Below are 20090 nucleotides of genomic sequence, written 5' to 3' on the forward strand. Positions count from 1 at the left end.
AGTGGTCAAAGTGGATGTTTTGTTCAAATATGATACCCAAAATTTTTCACAATTACAGTACTGTCTTAACTTCGTACGAGAAAATAAAAATATGTGTGGCGTAACGCACTCAGCTGATTAATGTTTATGTTTACAGAGCGTTAAGTGTTGCCATTTTTTATATATTCAGTATACAATTTATATTTCGGATGAAAATAGCTGAAGATACCTGGATTAAATCGAGATATCTTCACCTATAAAAACTGTTACTGCAGGGAGCAGTAAAAAAGGTCCAGAACTTTCTCTTCATTATCTTGCCTTTCTGGCATATTTATTATCTTATTTCTGGCATATTATAAGTTTATACAAACTTCGAACACCCAGAAACACTAACTTAGATTTGGATAACATTGCAAAATATCAGACAGTTTAATTTAAATACTCTTTCCTTTGAAGCTGAGGATTGCAGGGATTTGTAAAGCAATTTAAAGTGGAATCCTAAGTTTTAAGTCTTTAATTTTAGAAACGCAGTAAGGTGTTATTTTTATATATTTAAAAATTTGAATTTTAAGGTTCTAGCAAGTTCTAAGAAGATATAAATTCTCTTATCATGATCTAATTTCATTATTCGTTTTGATATTGGTTTTAAGATATTATGAAGTGAATGTGTTTTAAGGAATGAATATCTTGCTTGTTTAAGATATTTTTTGTTGTTATTTTATTTAATGTTTCAGAGTTAGCAATGACGCCAACATCTTAGTTAATGTGATTCAAAGGGAGATGGTGTGGTGGTGTATTTAATTACGGCAAAGCACACTAGGGCTATCTGCCTAAGGGAAGGGATGCCTTCGTGGAGGACTTTCTTAGGGAAACTGGCTCGTATACGCGTTACACATGGGGAAAACCACGAAAACACCCATGCAGCCAGCCCGTTCGCGGGATTCGAACCTCAGACCGCACTACCAGTGTTCAGCGACTTTACCGCTCGGCCGCTGGTGGGCCGATTCAAAAGGAGAAGAAAATAAAATGGCGGAAAGTTTAAGTTAGGTTAGGTTATTTAATTACGGCAAGGCCTCGAGGGCTATCGCCTAAGGGAAGGGATGCCTCGTGGAGGACTTTCTAAGGGAAACTGTCTCGTATACACGTTACACATGGGGAAAACCACGAAGACACCCATGCAGCCAGCCCGTTCGCGGGATTCGAACATCGGACCGAACTACCAGTGTTCAGCGACTTTACCGCTCGGCCGCTTGTGGGCAAATGGCGGAAAGGAAAAAGAAGAGTTTGAAAGTTTGCTTATTTGATTACTTAAAGAATCGGGAACTTATTAGCTAATTACAATACGTAATATATACGTACCAGCCAAAATGCTAATAATCAAGAAAAGCTCTAAAATTATGCAAACGGGATTTTTGCATTTTTTAAATCGTTCACGAAATAAATGTGTGAGTTACAATTCCATATTATAACACTTTAAAAGAATAGCAATTAAACATAAAAGTGCATTTCTTGGGAGTAAAGTATTTCATTTTTTTCTGCTTGGGAATTGCTTATACAAAATGTAGTTGAAAATTCTTTCAATTCAAATTCTCATTTCTTTTTATTGTGAATTATTTTTAATTGTATTGATCTTCTAACTGATTGTTTATCAAGACAAAACAAACTTGAGTTTTCAAGTGGTTAAGAGTTTTAATTTACTTAAAGATCACCAAGTTTTGTGTGAAGCATGCTATTTAATTTTCCGAAGGGAACCGACTGCCTGTCAAAATCAACTTGAAATTCAAGTATTTTCCATGTAAGGACTTCAAAAAGTTAGAAAAAAAAAAGATCGAAATAGTTACGACCTCGGGCTAGGAATGAAGTTTGTGAGTGATGGCAATTTGTGAAAGAAACTCCATTTACTTAGTTGCACGCAGTATTTGTAGTGAACTGTCAAGAAACTCCATTGAGAATAACTTCACTTCGTTTTTTCGGGATGTCTTTCTCACCAGGCTGTGTCAGTTGCGAGAAGTTTCAGTAACGCAACAACTTAACTATTTCGAAATTATTCAAGTCATTTGCACAAATTTTCATTATATGGAATTGCAATTTACATTAAAATATAGTTTTGTTTAAAATAAAGTATTATGATACAATATAGTATTCTATTTTGGGAAAGGACACTTTGTTTTCAACTCTTTTGTTCTTAATTCTTCTTCTTCTTAATATTCTACATCGAAAGAGATTATATTTGCACGTTATACCTTTAAATCACGAGTAAACTATCTTTAAGATTGACAACCAAAATTTTTGATAGGCATAAATTTTATAATTATAGGACACATTAACTACTTTATATTTCGACACTGATATATATATGTATGTTTTTTGCATTTGGATGTACATGATATATATGAAATGCTGTCATTTTATAGCATATCTAAGCATTTTATAGAATACCTTGCGTTTCTATGAAAAGTATGAAATACAAGAGTTATTATATTCTTTACCTAGGCATTGTATACCCTGAAAAGAAAAGAAAAAAAAGTGGTAAATTTGCTTAAGATAGTTTTAGGCTCTCGTGAACACGCACAAGTCCATGACACGTCGCAATACGACGTTGAAAACTTTGCAAGAGACACATTTTTAGGCTGTAAAGATTTTGTATCAATAGACGTCACATGGTCAAAAATAGAGTGGCATTTCAAAAATAGCCAAAAATAAATAAACTGAATTTATGATTCGATATAAGATTCATTTAAAAGATTATTTTTCTTCTGTAATCAGAGGTGTAAGCTGCTAAATTCTAAGAAGTTTTGTTCGATAAATGAAAATATATGCGGAAAAAAGACAAAAGTTAGCTCCCCTTCATCAAATATTCCAAATTTTACAGCTCTAAAATTCCACAGCTCATTGTGTGCTATATGATGAATTCACAGACATACATAGTCTTCATTTTATGGCAATAACAATCATTTCATAGCAATATAGATGAATAAAATTCTTTTGATATTTAAATAAACAGACACAAAAGTTTGAATATATATATTTAATCTTTTTTCTTACTCAGGGTTTTAAAAGCAAGAGGTTAGTATAGGAAAAAATATATTTTGTGGGGCCATACTTTATTCATCAGCAAGTGTTTAAACAAGTTATTTTATCTTTCTGATCTGTCTACCTGTATTCAATTTGTCGAATTATTTCACACATTGTATAAAATCATCTTCGGGATATTCTGATGATGTTGCTCTTTGGATAACAGCAACCTGGATTACCCCAGTTTCCTCCTAAACACATTCTCCCAAGTGCTTAATGCCACATCCCAGTATATCCTCAGTAAGTCCATCGGCAGCATATGAGATATTAACAGGATTTGAAATCCTGCTTACAACATTTTTAGGATATAATGGAGTATCCAAATTTTCTCCTAAACACGTCCTGAGTGTTAAATGTGCAATCCCAGTATATCATACAGACATCCTATCTAAGTCCCATCGGCAGCAAATAGGATGTTATCAGGATTTGAAATCTCAGTTACTGAATCCTCAGACATTGCAGAATATCGCCTTAATCTCCTAAACACATCCTTCCTAGTGCTTAATGACATATCCCAGTATATTCCATAGAATCTTCCTAACATTCCACTGAAAGTGTATGGAGATGTTGTGATGATCTAACTCATATTTATTTTCCAAGTATACTCTCAGGTCCTTAGCCTATGGTTACCTTGAGACAATATGTTGGGATGATATACTTATATATTGAATAAAGTATCCTTTAAGTTTCTAACGGGTTATTTTATGTTAATTTACTATTTTATTTAATCTCGTTTTCATTTGCCTGCCAAAATGTAATTTTCAAGCCCCCGTGATATTCAAAGTAGGTTGAAAGAAGGAAGTATTTAAAGGAATGCTTTGGAGTGTGACACTAGAGCGTGTTCTGCCTGCTTAAAGGTCACGTTGCTAACATTCATTCTCCAGGGATCACTATTATGTGGCGTTTTGTTTTATTTTCTAGCAATCAGTATTACGTGAGTTATTTTTGCCCTGTCTATTTACGCCGACTTCGGTCAGAAGCAACTTGCGCGATACTTATACTGTGAAGCCCACAAAAACTTAAACTTCATTAGTTTTAGTTCAACCATTATTCTTGATTTAAAGCCTAAGCTATTGGCTTCTGTAAGCACGAGAGGGTGCTGTCTGCTAAACTTTATTTGAGTTAATAAAGAGTCCTTTAATCACTTTCCTGTCTCTGTTGTATTTATAAGACAGAGTGAAAATTCGTTCTCTGTTAGAGGTCTGATCTACTTGTATGTTACCTAAGAAGGCCGGATGTCATAATTGTTTGTTACATATATTGCGGACGTCAGTATAAATTAAGAGCGCTTTCACTTTTTTTAGCAATTTAGATCCAATTTACAAATGTCTTACGCAAGGAGGTTGCTGTAACAGAAGGGAACAATTAGTGTCACATACCGTGCATTATCGTCATATGCTATTTTTCATCAGCGAGCTATAATGCAAATCAATTTATTTCGCTTCTAGCCTCTTAATTGAATTTTTTATTATTATTTTCTAATAAGCGAAGAGAACAGCGCTGCTTAGGATTTTCGCGATACAAAATAACTACATTTAGCGGTATTTCTTCCGTTCCTAGAGCAACTAGTTTTGTATCTGATTTGTTAGCAGCGTTATGACATCATAATGCTTGCCATCACAGACTGATTAATGTTTTTGTTTTACCACATGGGATTATAACATAGCAGGTAGAAAAAGAAGTTTCAGTTAATTAACTTCGCAAATGGGAAAGTGCATAAACAAATCTAGTCAGATGAATATGCTTGAAAAGAATGTCAGAAAATGGACCAACGGTCGAAGACATGGCATTGTGCTAAATAAAGTTATTATGGAGGTGTGATTAAAGTAAATTGAGTAGTTAGTAATCTTTGCCAGTGGGAGGAAAAGTTGGAAAAATGCAGCTTTGTTATCATTGTTGTTATTTTTACTGATTACCATACTAAGAGGACTTAAAATCTGTTGCCAGAAATCTGAGAACTTTATTTTCTTAAAACAAATTACGGACCATTGCCAAAGCGTGAGATTATAAAAAGCTAATAATTCCTTTTTTCCCAGCGCCATGTAATTTTTTCTTCTTTCCTATTCAAAATACGTAATTAACAATTAGATTATTTTTAAAATTCTTTCTTAAAAAATACCTTATTTACTCGCCTATTTCCCCACATTTACCTACTGGTTCTACCGCTTGAAACCGAGAGTAGAAATAAATACAAAACGTAATAAACATAAAATTTTAATTTAATTTTCAATGAAGTATTTTATTTTTTCACTTACGTTTTCCATTTTTTAAATAAAATATAATTCTCTTTATTTAAGGTGCAAGATTCTAATTATAATTTATTTTGTTATTTTCCTTGCTTTGGAAAAGGGCCAGAATTTTCGGGTGAACTATTATAATTAAAATACATTGAAATCGACTAATTCTAGTCGATGAAGCATTTCAGTGTATTCAGTTTCAAACAAGGATTTTCGTAGAAACGAGATTACAATTAATTTCAATATTCCTGCCCCCTGAATAAGTGGCATTGAAATTGATTGAATTCCATATCTGTTATGTTCTTTTTTCTTTAAAATTCCTTAATTTCTTGAATAGGGAGATTGCTTGTTTAAAAATTTTGGTTTTAACATTTTTTAAATTCTTTGTTTAAAAATTTTGGTTTGAACATTTTTTAAATTCTTTGTTTTAAAATTTTGGTTTTAACATTTTTTAAATTCTTTGTTTAAAAATTTTGGTTTTAACATTTTTTTTAAATTCTTTGTTTAAAAATTTTGGTTTTAACATTTTTTTAAATTCTTTGTTGCATTTATTGGATTATTTGAAATTTATTAACTGTGAATTTCAACTTTTGGTCTTCGTGAAAAATTAGTTCTAAATCTCTCATTTTATGGCTTTACTGATAATTTTTCAGCAGCTTAATGCGCGAAAATATTAGCCATGGTTATATATTAAAAAAATTGTTTTATAATTATATACATATGCATATAAATGTGAAATTTTTTATATTTACCATTTCACACCATAACTGAATATCAGAGAAAAAATTTTAAAAAAATCCTCTAATTTGTTTCTAAATGATTTAATTACTTTTATTACAGGTGCAATTTATAAATGAAAAATGCCTTTCAAGTTATGAGCGAGTTAAATCAAACCTTGAAGTTGTAATTTAATTTTGTGAGTAATTAACTTCGTTTTCTATTAATGAAATATACGCTTTCGTCTTATTATCGTTTTTGTTTTTATCGATACTAGTTTCGCTTGAAACGGTTTTAGTCAGATTTAATTACAGTAATTTAGTTTAACGACTTGAAATTAAAACATTCTTTGATATTCACTTAACGCTAAGAATTAAATATATTATGAGAGTTTCATTCTTTCGTCACTTAGCGTCAAATTATATTAATTTATGCATAAATATTTGACATCTATCTCGCTTAAAATATGTAGCTACCGGAGATCACCAGGTGGTATAAAAGGCAAAAAATGCCTGATGTTAACATAGTTATTCTTTTAAATTACTCTAAACGCCATTTAATTATTATATTTAAAAAGTGACAAACTCATTATTTTTTCTAATAATGTCATACTTTTAAAATTAAATATTAAAAGTATTGTTTTCTTAAGTTTCTGGAACGTGCAATCGCGGGCAGATTACGCCACCACTTAGAGAAAAACGAAACCATAAGCCCCAACCAATACGGCTTCAGACCTCTCAAATCTACATCACATGCGATAGTAGAACTTCAAGAGCAGATCCGTAGGAATAAATCATCAGCTCTCCATACAGAAGTACTCTGCATGGATCTCAAAAATGCGTTTGACTCCGTGTGCTGGCCTGGTATCCTTGAAGCCTTGCGCAACATTAAATGCCCTCAGAACATATTCAAGCTAATGAATAGTTTCCTAACAAACAGAGCAACGATAATCATCAGCAACAACTGTATAGTAGAAAGAAGAATAACGAGGGGCTGTCCACAGGGCTCTTGTCTAAGTGCAGACCTGTGGAACATCACCTTCAATTATATCATCTCCTACAAGTGGCCGAACCATACAAAGCTCATCGCCTTTGCCGACGATGTGGCCTTTGTAACAAATGGGCATTCAAGAGACATACTAGAAAACAATAGTAACGAGACTCTCTCCATATTCCATTCCCTCTGCGTCAATCAAAAACTAATAATTTCAGACCCCAAATCACATATTATTTTATTTCCAAAACCGGGCAAATCGCTACAAAGGCTACCTTGCATTAAAATCAATAATAGAAGAATCAAGATCTCAAAAGAAATCAAATTTCTTGGAATAAAAATTGACCAAAAGTTTTCTTGGATCCCACACCTCATGGAAATTCGGAAGAAGACCCAAACTATTTCTAGAGCCCTCGCAAGGATGCAAGGCACAACGTGGGGCCTCAAGTCGAGGATGCAAAACGTTCTCTATAATACCGTGATCGAAAAAATAATCCTCTACGGGGCATCAGCATGGACTTACCCTATGACAGTGAAAAAGAAAAGACTCTTAGCTTCGATCCAACGCCCCTTCCTCTTACAAATAGCAAAAGCATACAGAACTACCTCAACGGCAGCTCTCTGTGTATTAACAGGAATCCCACCCCTCCACCTGAAAGCAAAGGAGATGCAGACTTAGCCACGTTATTCCACCTCAAGAAAAACATAGAGATAGAAGATCAAAACCTGTGTCCCCTTGATTTTAAACAGCCACGAAATCTTTACCTAAGACACCCTGCAGTACATGAAAAACTCAGAATATCTACAAAAGAAGACACCCTCAGTGTACCTTCATTTCCAGTCGTGTACACAGATGGGTCAAAGTTAAACGAAGAAGTAGGATGCGCGTTCTTTGCACTCCTCTCAGAACAAGAAACAACAGAATGGAAAGGACACCTAAGGAACAACAACAGCGTTTTCCAAGCTGAGCTTTCAGCCATAAAACACGCTATTCTATGGTCTCATCAAAAGAATCTAACATATGTTACCATCTACAGTGATAGCCAAGCGGCAATTAAAGCTGTCGATGATGCAAGAAACAAATCATCAATAGTGCAAGATATCTACGATTTATTATCACAGCACAAGAGAACATCTATAAAAATAAAGTGGGTAAAAGCGCATGCTGGACAAGCCCAAAATGAAAGGGCAGATGCGCTTGCTAAAAATGCAGCTCAAGACCCATCTCTACCTCCAATCAATGTCCCATTCCCTAAATCGTATGTGAAACATATGTTGAAAAAAATTACATTAAAAAAATGGCAAACTGAATGGGAAAATGCAGAAGTAGGTAGAAGGCTTTTCAACTTCTACAAGAAACCCACATATGATCCAATCTCTTATAACTTCTTCATCAACATATTCTTATCTGGACATGGTCCTTTCCCACTACTACTTTGCACGAAATTTGAGCGATTCAGACAAGTGCGTATGTGGGGAAAAGGGAGACCCAGAACACTATATTTTCAAGTGCCAGCTCACAAAAAAACTACACTGCAAAGGAAGGTCACAAATTACGCCTGAGTACATTAAATGCATGCTAACGATACCTCAATTACAACAAAAGGCTTCCTTGATTATGAAGAAACTTTTCGCATATAAAAGAGAAGACATATGTCAAGATGCTATCACATCTGTTTAAATACCTCTTATTCTACAACTTGCAAAAATAATGCAAGATTTCAGAAATATTGCAAATGTCCGAAAGAGGCTAAATATGGTATAAATAGATTTTATAAAATAGTTACATTAAGAATTTGGACTGTATTAGGAGATGAGGGGGAAAATCTTGTAATAATTAAATCATTAATTAAAAAATAATATAAATAATATACGACTCTATTAGATATATTAGTGTAAATGTAAGTATTATGTGATTTTCTAATTTTTTTTCTGTATTTATGATACATTAATTTACAAAAATAATAATGTAAGACTTCAGTGCTGATGCATTTGTGTGTAACAAGTTAAAAAAATGAAAAGAAATGTATTAATAAGAGAATTCGCCTTAGTAATTCAACTAAATATAATAATATGCACAAAAAAAATTCTTCAATTAGTTCCTTAAAATGATGTTTATTTTAATTCGATGTAACTAGATATACTAATGTAAATATATTGTTTGTATGAAGTACAATGTACAATGAAAGTTTGTATGTATGTTCGAAATAATTATGTTATATCAATCTGCCATAATCCAACTTTTGTTAATAGGTTAATTTCTTTGCAATAATTGTATACTATGTCTTTGTAATTGTATATTCAATACGTAAGTCTAATATTAATGTAAAATTACTATGTAAATGTCTTGGCCAACTAAAAGCCCAGCGGGGTACAGTAGTGCGGCGGAGCAATACCTGTAAAAGTCACTGACGAAGTTCTGGTGCTCCGTCCACTTTTCCCTGTCCCTGTTTTCTTAAGAAATATAAGTTGTTTCATAGAAAGATTTAAGTGTGTTATGGCTTTCTTTACAAAGTTTTGAATTAGGAAATGAGATGTTCGACAAACAAGCATTTTTGCTTGAAAGAACTTGTTTAGTTAACCAGTATATGGAATTTAGAATTCCTTCTCAACGGCAAAATTTTCTGAGCAGCTATAAACGTTTTTCAGACTCTTACCTTAGAAAATATTTCCCATTCAGAAAAATACTCACTTTCGGAGAATTCTCAAACTGTACTTATTATTTGCCTCAAAAATCTTCAAGGACTTCAAACCTGCAGAAAAATTAAAAACTAAAATTTTTAAAAAGAAAAAGGTTCCTTCCTCTCTTTTCGGGAATGAAAGTTATGGAAAGGGAGCGGAGCTGTCAATGGAGACTACGCCTCTTCATCCTATCCTTCACCCCCCCTCACAGAATCTTCTTTTCCTTCCATTCTTCTTCACCTTCCGTTCCGAAGGGTCTTGAAGTTTTTAAAATTGAATAAAATTGATGACCGCCCGCCATCTCACACTTCAGTACGCATCTAATACGGAAGCTTCTATCCTAGTTGGCGTTGAATATAAAATATTTTATTCCGAGTGGAACTGAAGGATGTTTTATTTGAAACGGAATCATATATCTTTTTTATTCTGAATACGATATCTGATTCTTGTATTCTAAATGAAATTGGAAAAGCCACCTGAGACTTTGATGTCAAATTGGGACAGTCTTGTGTCATTGTAGAAGGTGGACCCCTTTGCTGTGATTTCTTTCCCTTAGAAAAGGCAGATAGGTTTACGAGGCAAGGGCCTTAAAGTTATATTCAATGAAGAAGGGTAAAGAAACATAGAAATATGTTATTTTATTTTATTTTATGGTAAGATTTAGCTAAATAAGCGACTACTAAAATCCCTATTCCCTAACGAAACGAATAAGAATGAATGGAGAAATTACAAATTAGAAAATAATTTCAACTTTAACGTTGCATATACATATTGAGACTTGGCAATACTATTAAATAATAAATAAATAATATAAAATAAAGATCAAATGGAGGTAGCTAAATTATGTTATTTTATTTTACAACAATACTCAAACTTTGCTCAACAACGAGAAATAAAATTAACAAATCAAATTAAATCAAGATATTGATAACAAAATTCACAGTGCACAATGCTTTGTGTAGAAAACATTGTCAAACGTTAATAAATATTGATCAGTTAGTGCGTTCACTCGCATAGTTTTTCCCCTTCGCAGTTTGTAATACAAGATGTCATAATGAAGCTTCCTAAACGTCGTCTTACTGTAGAGCATCTATCTTATTCTAAGAATTTATGTTGGATATACAGACGAACACGTCTACAACGAACTTCAAGTCACAAGTTGGCTTGCTATATCGGATCTGAATAAAAAACATCATCCCATAAACATCGGTGTTAAATCAATCGATGAATCACAAAGAAAGAGTGATTAGTATTGTCGTATCTCCCAAAAAATGTTGATAAAGTTCTTTCCCAAAAGATGTTTAATTAAACAATCTAATAAGACACCACATAGCTTCCTTGTACGACCTATTAAATTATGCAGACTTTTTTCCTGCACTTCTTTTAAACTTATATCCTCAACCAGCCGACAAGCAAGTAGAAAATGACATAAAAAATTTCAAATTTTTAAATTATATATCCCGAAATATATATATATTGCACGGGAGTCAAACTTCTTGCATTTTTACTTTGTTATAACGAGTATAAAACATTTTAAAAGATAAGTATAGGAAGTGGAAGACAGCCTACATAGTTACATTTCGTTATGTGTCCAAAATTAGTTTTTTTTTTCTCAAAATATGAATATTTTCGTCATTTAAAACACTTCTGTATTTGGAATTATATAAATAATTACCAATGATTGCGAAAATAAAAGAAGTCGGGTGACGAATTTAAGCCAGGGAAAGGGTGGGTGGGTTTATATGTATATATACTTTTGGTATTGCCGATTTCACTGAAAAAGGTGCACGACGTGATCTGATAGCAGACCTATATACGGAATTTTAATGTTCTGCGGCTAATAGTGTTTCAGTTATGCAAGATACATACGTACAGACGTCAGGAAAAAATACAGTTTGAATCCATTTTACAATCTGCCGTGGAATAAAGAGTATTTTTTTCTGTATGTGGTGTACAGACGCCGTGCAAGAAAAACGTTAAAATGGTTTTTCCGTTGAAATCTGATGACCGAAAGTTTTCGTGTTTTCACTGTTACCTTTACATTATACTAGCAAGTAAAAACACATACTAAAAGTTAATTTGAGTTATCATTATGTGCATTTACTTAAATTGTTTTTCTTTGTTTTTCAGTTTTACCATGCGTAAATAATTTTACACCAAAACTCAAAAGTCATGGTGTAAAACTGTTCTTCCAATTCCACATTTTCATCTAAACTATGCATTTGCAATTATGAACAAGTATTAGCTTGAAAAGAGTGCTCTCCGGCAGCTTAATAAAGGAATTCGAATGAAATAAATAATAAAAAAAAAAACATTGAGTTCTTTATCTTCAACAGATTAATGAATCAATAATTCTTTGGCTCCATGCGTGACACAATAAGATTGCCTAAGGCATGTTTATTGTGCATGTTCAAGTATCCCCCTAAGTATGTTTATGTGTACTTTTATATTGGAATTTTTATGTTGGAACAATTGCTATGTATAAATCTAATCTATACTCTAAGTCGCGCTTTCGCATGAAAAACGCAAATTAAATTTCGTCAATCAGACCAAGTAGAGCGAGAGATAAGTTTCTGTTTTACAGGACGTTTCAAAATTAATGAATGGAACAGTAGTCGGCACATTAATAAAGTGTACAGATGTAATTAATAGAGTGTACAGGACGTTTCAAAATTAATGGTACAAACTTTAAAGAGTGGTAGAATATACATAACAAACATTTTTCATCTGGGAATACATGGGCTAAGTTAATACGATTAAGCACTAGTCCGCACTTTCAAATTCTCTATACACGTAAAATCTCGCAACAGAGAAAAAATTATATTCAACTTTCATCATTCGTGTAATAATGTCCCTTCTTCATACTTACTTGAATGCTTTGAGAAAACACTTAAGTTAAAATGGATTAAAAACATCAAATACCAAATATATCATAAGATGAAAATTGAAGTCACGCTACAACCGGGGAACATATACAAGCAAAATACATGAAAAAAATTTGAAAACATAAAGACAAATAAAAAATAAGTTAAGTATAAAAAAAATCTGAAAGGATTCAGATTTTAAATTTCGTCCAAAGGGTCGTTTCTTTAACGTTTTATGCGTTATTTATTAAACATTATGTTCTTTGCACTTAAACCAAAAATTTCAGTTTAACAGCAATGTCGCAAAATAGTTTTAAAATGAGAATATCTTTAGAATTTCCGATACACAGTTCCACGCGCGCATTGGAGATAAAAATGTTTTCTTCTCCTCCCCGTAGGGTGTTGCCATTGCTCGCTTTTAAATTGTTGAGTTTGTTAGTGAAAAATTCGTTAAAGTTTTAAAAAATATAAAATTGATAATAAAGCAAATTCCAAATTGGGCTTTAATATGCCCATATTCACTTTAGCATTACGACATTCAAAATTAGATGGCTATAGTTACCGTTATTTCATCACAATACGAGAAACATATATACCTTTATGTAGATTCTTCATTATTTAATTTCTTCAAATATAATTCAGGGCGATAGTATTATTTGGTAGTAACAACCTGAAAAATGATACAGCCTTTTAAAGTTTTCAACACAAAATCGCAAAACGAAAACAATAGTCCTTTTGGACTAACAAATTTTAAAAAGAATGTTTGAAAGGATTCTATGGCACCGGAGGGTTTGTTAAGGTTTGGTAACCTCTGTCTGAGCTCGCAGTTCAGCGCATTACTCTTGAACACATTCCAACGTTTTTCTCCAACACCTCTTTTGTCTTTTTTACTTTCTAAGGTATTTTATCCCTCCGTTCTGCGTGCCTTCGTGGTGTAGTGGTTAGCACACTCAGAGCGAGAGTCCCGGAGAGGGCTTTACTGATTTTTCAATTCTGTTGCTTCAGAAAACCTAATGTCTCTATAGGGGCCCCCGACCTAAAAGGTGGTGGATGATGATCTTTACCACCAGGATTTGGCGATTGGGTCCCCTAATCCTCAGTCGCCCTTTTAAAAGACGGAGTGTATAAGGTAATTTCTCACTCCTTTTTTCTGCATGCCTTTATGGTGTAACGATTAGCACACTCTCGGCGCGTATTCCAGATGTTCAGGTTTAAGTCCTGGTGAGGCATTGTTCATTTTTTAAGTCTTCTGTTTCAAAATGCCTAATGTCTCTAAAAATGTATTATTGAAACTCACTTTCTTCGCATTTGCGTAATGTTATCAGGTTCAATGTTCCTTCTAACCTTCTTCGGGAACATACAAGGACCTGACTAGGAACAGAGAGCTTACTAAAGCTATGTTCACTAATTGTAGTAAGTAGACAGGATACAGACGAAGGGTATACAAAACCCTTTATTTTTCTCTATATACAATAACTTCCGTACTTCGGAATACAATGACCCGCCACTCGGGGTCTAACGTAAAAGTATAAAAATAAAACTAAACTCTAATTTAACTTTAGAATAATACATGTGGAAGATTGGCCTTATAATAACAGGAAGCGTATGTAGCACAGAAACTGTGAACACTACAATACGTTTAAATTATCAAGAGGATTAAAACCTCTGGCCTGGAAGGCAAACAGCAACTGCGTAACTTCTAAGGTAAGCGGCCTGCGTTGACTCACTGCTTCCTCTCTCTCGCTTGGCAAAAAGGCCACACTTAAATACTTGGCGTTCGCCAGACAAACTTTGCATAAAAACCTTCACGCTTATAATTCTGGCCGGAAGTAGAAAATAAGAAGTGATAGTAAAGATTTAAAATAAAATAAACGTTAGTAAAACTTAAGATCCTTACAATGTAACATTCAACAAATTTTCAAAACCAGAGTATTTTTACAGTTCCCAATAGTTTTAAGTGATGCGATGCATTTTATATATTCGCTATTTTTTAACAATAATATATGGCGAAAACATTTGGTAGCAATATTCTTTTATTTGTAACGTAATACATCCAAAAAGGTGATGATCGAGACTATACTTTTCTCTGGCGTCAATAATAACGGTAGATAAGAAAACTACAGCTTTTATTAGCAGATGTAAAAGAAACTTTTGTCACTGCGATACGAAAGACTGCTTATGTAGAGAAAAGGAAAAAGCTTTGCAAGTCCTCACCGCGTGACGTGCACTCGTCTATTCCGTGAAGAAAAGTGTTATTCCAGCCTATTGTGTCACCCATTAAAATTGGATTTATTACTTTGGAAATACAATGCATATTTCCATTTTAATTAAACTCCGTCTTAGGCCACCCTCAGAAAAATATATACCTTACAATTGTTTTTCTGATTAATCTTCGATGAATATCGATGGTAATGCAGTTAAATTGCAGTGAATATTATCGGACATCACGTAAATGAAAAAATATAGATTAATTTAGTTTTTTACTTCCTTACACGAAGTAAAGGAATTGTGAAGTAGCAAAACATTTCTAGGTTCAGATTTCAAAAGAAATACCCATTTTGTCCTTCCACGAGTCCATTTTGACTGTTTGCGTGACATCTGTACATATGGACAGAATACATTACCCATTATTCCAAAACAGATTGCAAAATGAATATAAAAGAAAGTCAAACCGGATTTTTGTGACGTTAATACATGTTGTCGTATGAACATATTTTCGTAAATTGGACATATTGGTGTACGTATCTCACATAACTCAAAAATGAAAACCGTACAACGTAAAAATTTTCTATATGGTAGAGCTATAACATCCAGTTGTTCATATATCTTTTTATTGCAATCGGCAATATCAAATGTATATATACAGAGAGAGAGACATACAGCAATAGAGCAATAGAGAGAGAGGTAGAGACAAAAAAGTAAAAAAGAATAGAACCAGAACTACAAGGACATGAAAGAAGTGAAATGTAAAACCATTGCAATCTCTAAAACACCCAAGAAAAAGACCCCATCAACTCAGTGATATTTAACCGGAAGAAATTCCTGAAATAACAGAAATACATACGAAAACATTAAAAAGAAAATAAAGAGGAATACACATGGACACACACACAACATATATATATTACTTTTTGAACGGTTAATTTTTCATTGCTTTATTGAGGTACCCCATTTTCATTCAGTATAATAGACCTTTTGGCATTTCTAAATTTCCATTTTTACTCTTGAGACCGCTTAAATATTCCCTTTTACTTAGGCAGGATAATCTTAATTGAAATTTATGTCTTATAAAGATAGATAGACCCTCCACCTGGACAGGCTTAAATGTATTTATCCGTCTTTTTCGCAATCGTTGGTCGTAAACATATATTTCTAATTACAGAAGTGTTTTAAATGATAAAAATATTTATGTTTTGACAATGTCAGATTAAAACAAAAAGACGAATGGATTGGAATTGGACAACTAACGAAATGTAACTTTTTATGCGGTGTCTCGGTTCCTGTACTTACATCCGGAAAAGTCTTATACTCGTTAAAAATATAAAATTATAAGAAGTTTGCCTTCCGTAGGACAAAAATTTATCGGGATATTTAATTTCAAAATTTGCCATTTCTTGTGTCATTTTCAATGTGCCTTGAGGGATCGGTTAATTAATAAGAATTAAATTATTCGATCATATGAGTTTAAAAGAAATGCAGCAAAAAATATGTATGATTTAATAGGCCCGTACAAGCGAAACTTATGTTGTCCACATCAGATTTTGTTAATTTCCCTTTATTTTAATGTCGTTTTTATTCTAGTGGCAAAACTTAGTAAGCAAAAGTGCAGAACATTGGGATAGCGTAAAATAAAAGAAATGAAACGCAATGTGTGACTTGCACAACGTGGTGAAGAATAGCAATACAACATTTTATTCAGCTAATCTTTGTTTTCGAAAAAAATGAGAATGAATATATTTCATCTGGGGTAAAGTTAAGAGATATCGTATTATGTATGGTCCTCACCTCTTGGAGCAAAACCAGCAGGATCGGGTTATAAGGTATTTCTCTCGCCTTCTTGGTGCAGTGGTCTGCATACTGGGCGCATATTCCAGAGGTTCGCTGTTCGATTCCAGGAGAAGACTTTGCATATTTTTCAACTTGCCTGCTTCCAAAAATTTCCTAATGTCTCTACAGTAGCGCCCGAACTAAAAGGATTGTGGATGATGATTCTCCTCACTCAGGATTTGGCGATTGGGTCCTCTAAATCTCTAGTCGCCCTTTAAAAGAGGGAGTATACAAGTTATTTCTCCTGCCCTCTTAGCGTGCCTTCGTGGTGTAGTGGTCTGCATGCTGGGTGCATATTTCAGAGGTCCGTGGTTTGGTTCCCGGCGAAAGGGTTGCTCATTTTTCAATCTCTATTGCTTCCAACTAACCTAATGTCTCTACAGGGTCACTGCCAAACCGTAAAAATCAGTGGTCTTGCAGGTGTGTTCCGCGGTTTCAGGAGGTTTCGCGGATCAAACTTCTAGGGTCCGCAAATCAAAATAAAAAATTTAAAAGAAAGTTATAAAGCACTAATACAAATTGACTGGCGTTCATCAACTAAGCAATTAAAAGATACATTTAGTTATTTTTCTAAATTAATCAGAAGCTACTTGTGCGATGTCCGTAACGTGAAGCAGTAAGTGGTGACATACTAGGGAAAGTAGCTGCTGTTTTTTAATTGTTCGGTTGGTGTGTATGCAAAACAGATTCAGGTTCCCTGCGGAGTTTTGAGTGAGGTATGTGGCAACAAAAACAAAATATAGAAACAAATTAAACGCAGAACATGAAAGGAAATAGCATTAATAGAGATAGACTTCGACAGATGAGTAAAACAACGCAAACACTTGCCTACCTCAAGTAGCACACGACATTGCAAACTGGTCCGGGAGGTTGCAAAGTGGTTGTGGTAACATTTACGACGTCTTAACAACGTTGCGAAGACGCAAAATATTTTCCGTTGAATTTGGCAATTTGTCGACGTCGCTGAAACGTCATGATATGACCGCTTTTAGACGTGGTCGTTTTAGCATTTTTTTCATAGTTCATGAGCGTTAATTTTAGAATGAAAAGAGACTATATCTGCCCTTTCAAGAATTTGAAGTCCACATAAGATTTACTTTGCAATGTTTTATTACTTTATTTCATCTAAATATATTAATCTAAAGTATATTCATCTAATGAAATGTAAATTTAATATAAATTTAATATATTAAATTTAATTAGTACTGAAAAAACGTGCTAATTAATTGTTTAAAATTTTGTCAAAATAATTAATATTTAAAATATTTTTTTATAAATATTATACCAAAATATTAAAAAAATAAAACTAATCTATAAAGTAAATTACTAAGTTATGCATTTTATACACTTTAAAAAATCATATTTCCGAAATCAGTGCAAATCACATGTTAGCAATTATTTCACTCCTGAAATATGACTTTATTTATTATTTTTGAAGTAAGGACGAATTTATTTGAATTAATATGGTGACATTATATGAAAACTTTTACCGCATTCAGTGCAAAAAGTACAATTTTCGTGAAGATATGATTGCGTGTGAAGCTGTATTCACGGATGAAAATGGGGCGATTTTAAGAATTCCGAGAAAACGTCCAATGTTAAAAGACGATGCATATTTAACGGCTGTCCAATATATATGTCGGAAAACTCATCGACAGTCCGGAGAAGCAGAACGGATCATTATTTACTAGATGCTTATATTAACGAATATATGGAGATTTCCTCGCTTTGGCTAGCTGCCAAATTCGAACAAGTGACTCCGCAATTAATTGAGATTCTAGCAGTTCTTTCAAGCAATTTGGTAAAGATGGCATCTGTAAGACATTTGAAAAGACTGGTTTCATGTTTGAAGTTGAATCAAGCAATGACTGATATAAATGATATTGCTTATATTAAAAGTAAATGTAATGGACTGTCAATCAAAGAACGTATTGTGAATCTTTTCATTGTTCTCTATCTACTTACTTCAAATGCCTTCAGCGAGTGCAATTCCATTGCTGTGAACTCCTGTTTGGAAGCATTTGAATTGAGAAGAAATCATCGTGAGAATGCTGAATTTGTGATTATTTTGTGTGTGAATATCAGCTCTACAAGAAGTGCTACAGTGCTAATGGTGAATCTAGTGTTCGTGAAATAGTGTCTCTGTGGTCTATAGTGGTCTGAGGAATATAGTGTTCCTGAAATAGTGTCTCTGTGGAAATAGTGTCTGTCTCCAATCACTGTGGTTCCAGCGGTGCGATATTTAGATATCCTTATTAGCTTTGTGCTTCGGTTATAACGTCCTAAGTGCTATATCGCATAATATTCATATTAATCGATTATTGTGTTCATATTAAAAGGTTGATTCTCAGAATTAATTCATATAAAACCAAAAATAACATACAACGGTAAGGCACATTCTGGTTTTGCTGAAAATGCAATCAATACAGAAGCAACAACAGATGAGTTATATATATGTAATAGCAAGAAGCAATACATTAAAATTAATAATAATGCACATTTTACAAGTATATTGTCTTTTGCATAGTATGCAGGAAAAATTATTGATTTTAAACAGTGTATGAAATGTATGATCGAAAAATAGCATTTCTATGAAATATTGTAATCTATAATTATGTGATATTTAATTGTGTAATATTAAAAAGCACTAAATATTTCTTATTGATAGCAAATTGCAGCTTTATTACTTTTTCTTTTGGTATCTATTCTTCCAAACACTGTGTAATTAGCGTTTTTTAAAATATTGCCGTTATGTATGCTTGTTAGATTATCACAATAAATGAATGTTGGAAATTAGGTTTTATTTTTTATTAAATTTAAGTATATTCTATTTTTTCGCTTACTTTTTATGTGCTTGTGGTAACAAAGAAATTCATAAGAAATAGAAACAATAAGTCTCACCGTGTGCTATTTAACGAAGAGCTTACTTTAACGTACTTAGCTTACTATCGTATACTATATTATTTAAATTATTTTTGTACAGTAACAAAAGGAAAGTTATTGATTATAAAATTGCATGAGATAATCATTGTAATTCACCAATAAAATAAAAATAATTAATACATTAACATATGATCGAAAGAAATGGTGTTAAGAAACATCAGCATTACTAGTAAATACTGCAATCCATAATTATTGCTCTTTGAATTGCTTACTATTTAGAATGCAGAAATATTTTTTTTATTAATTGGAAATTTTAGTTTTGTTACCTTCCTTCTGCTGTTTTTACTTTCAAACACTACTTGTTCATGTTATTTCTTAAATAGTGCTGTCATGTATGTGGTTTGTTAGGTTCTTGTTTCATTTTAGATATGAAATGGGAAGTTATTAGATTTAGGTATATTTTTGCATGATCACATTTATTAACTACAGTCGTTCATTTGCATATCTTGGAGATATGCAAATGAACAACTGTAGTTAAATGGAACTTAATGGTTATATTTTTTACTGTGAAACGCGAATAAATTTATACTTGAGTTCAGATAAAAATACTGAT

The sequence above is a fragment of the Stegodyphus dumicola genome, chromosome 6 (genome assembly GCF_044657685.1).
Source record: "Stegodyphus dumicola isolate Sdum_Otavi_A_Nest chromosome 6, ASM4465768v1".
NCBI lineage: Eukaryota > Metazoa > Arthropoda > Arachnida > Araneae > Eresidae > Stegodyphus > Stegodyphus dumicola.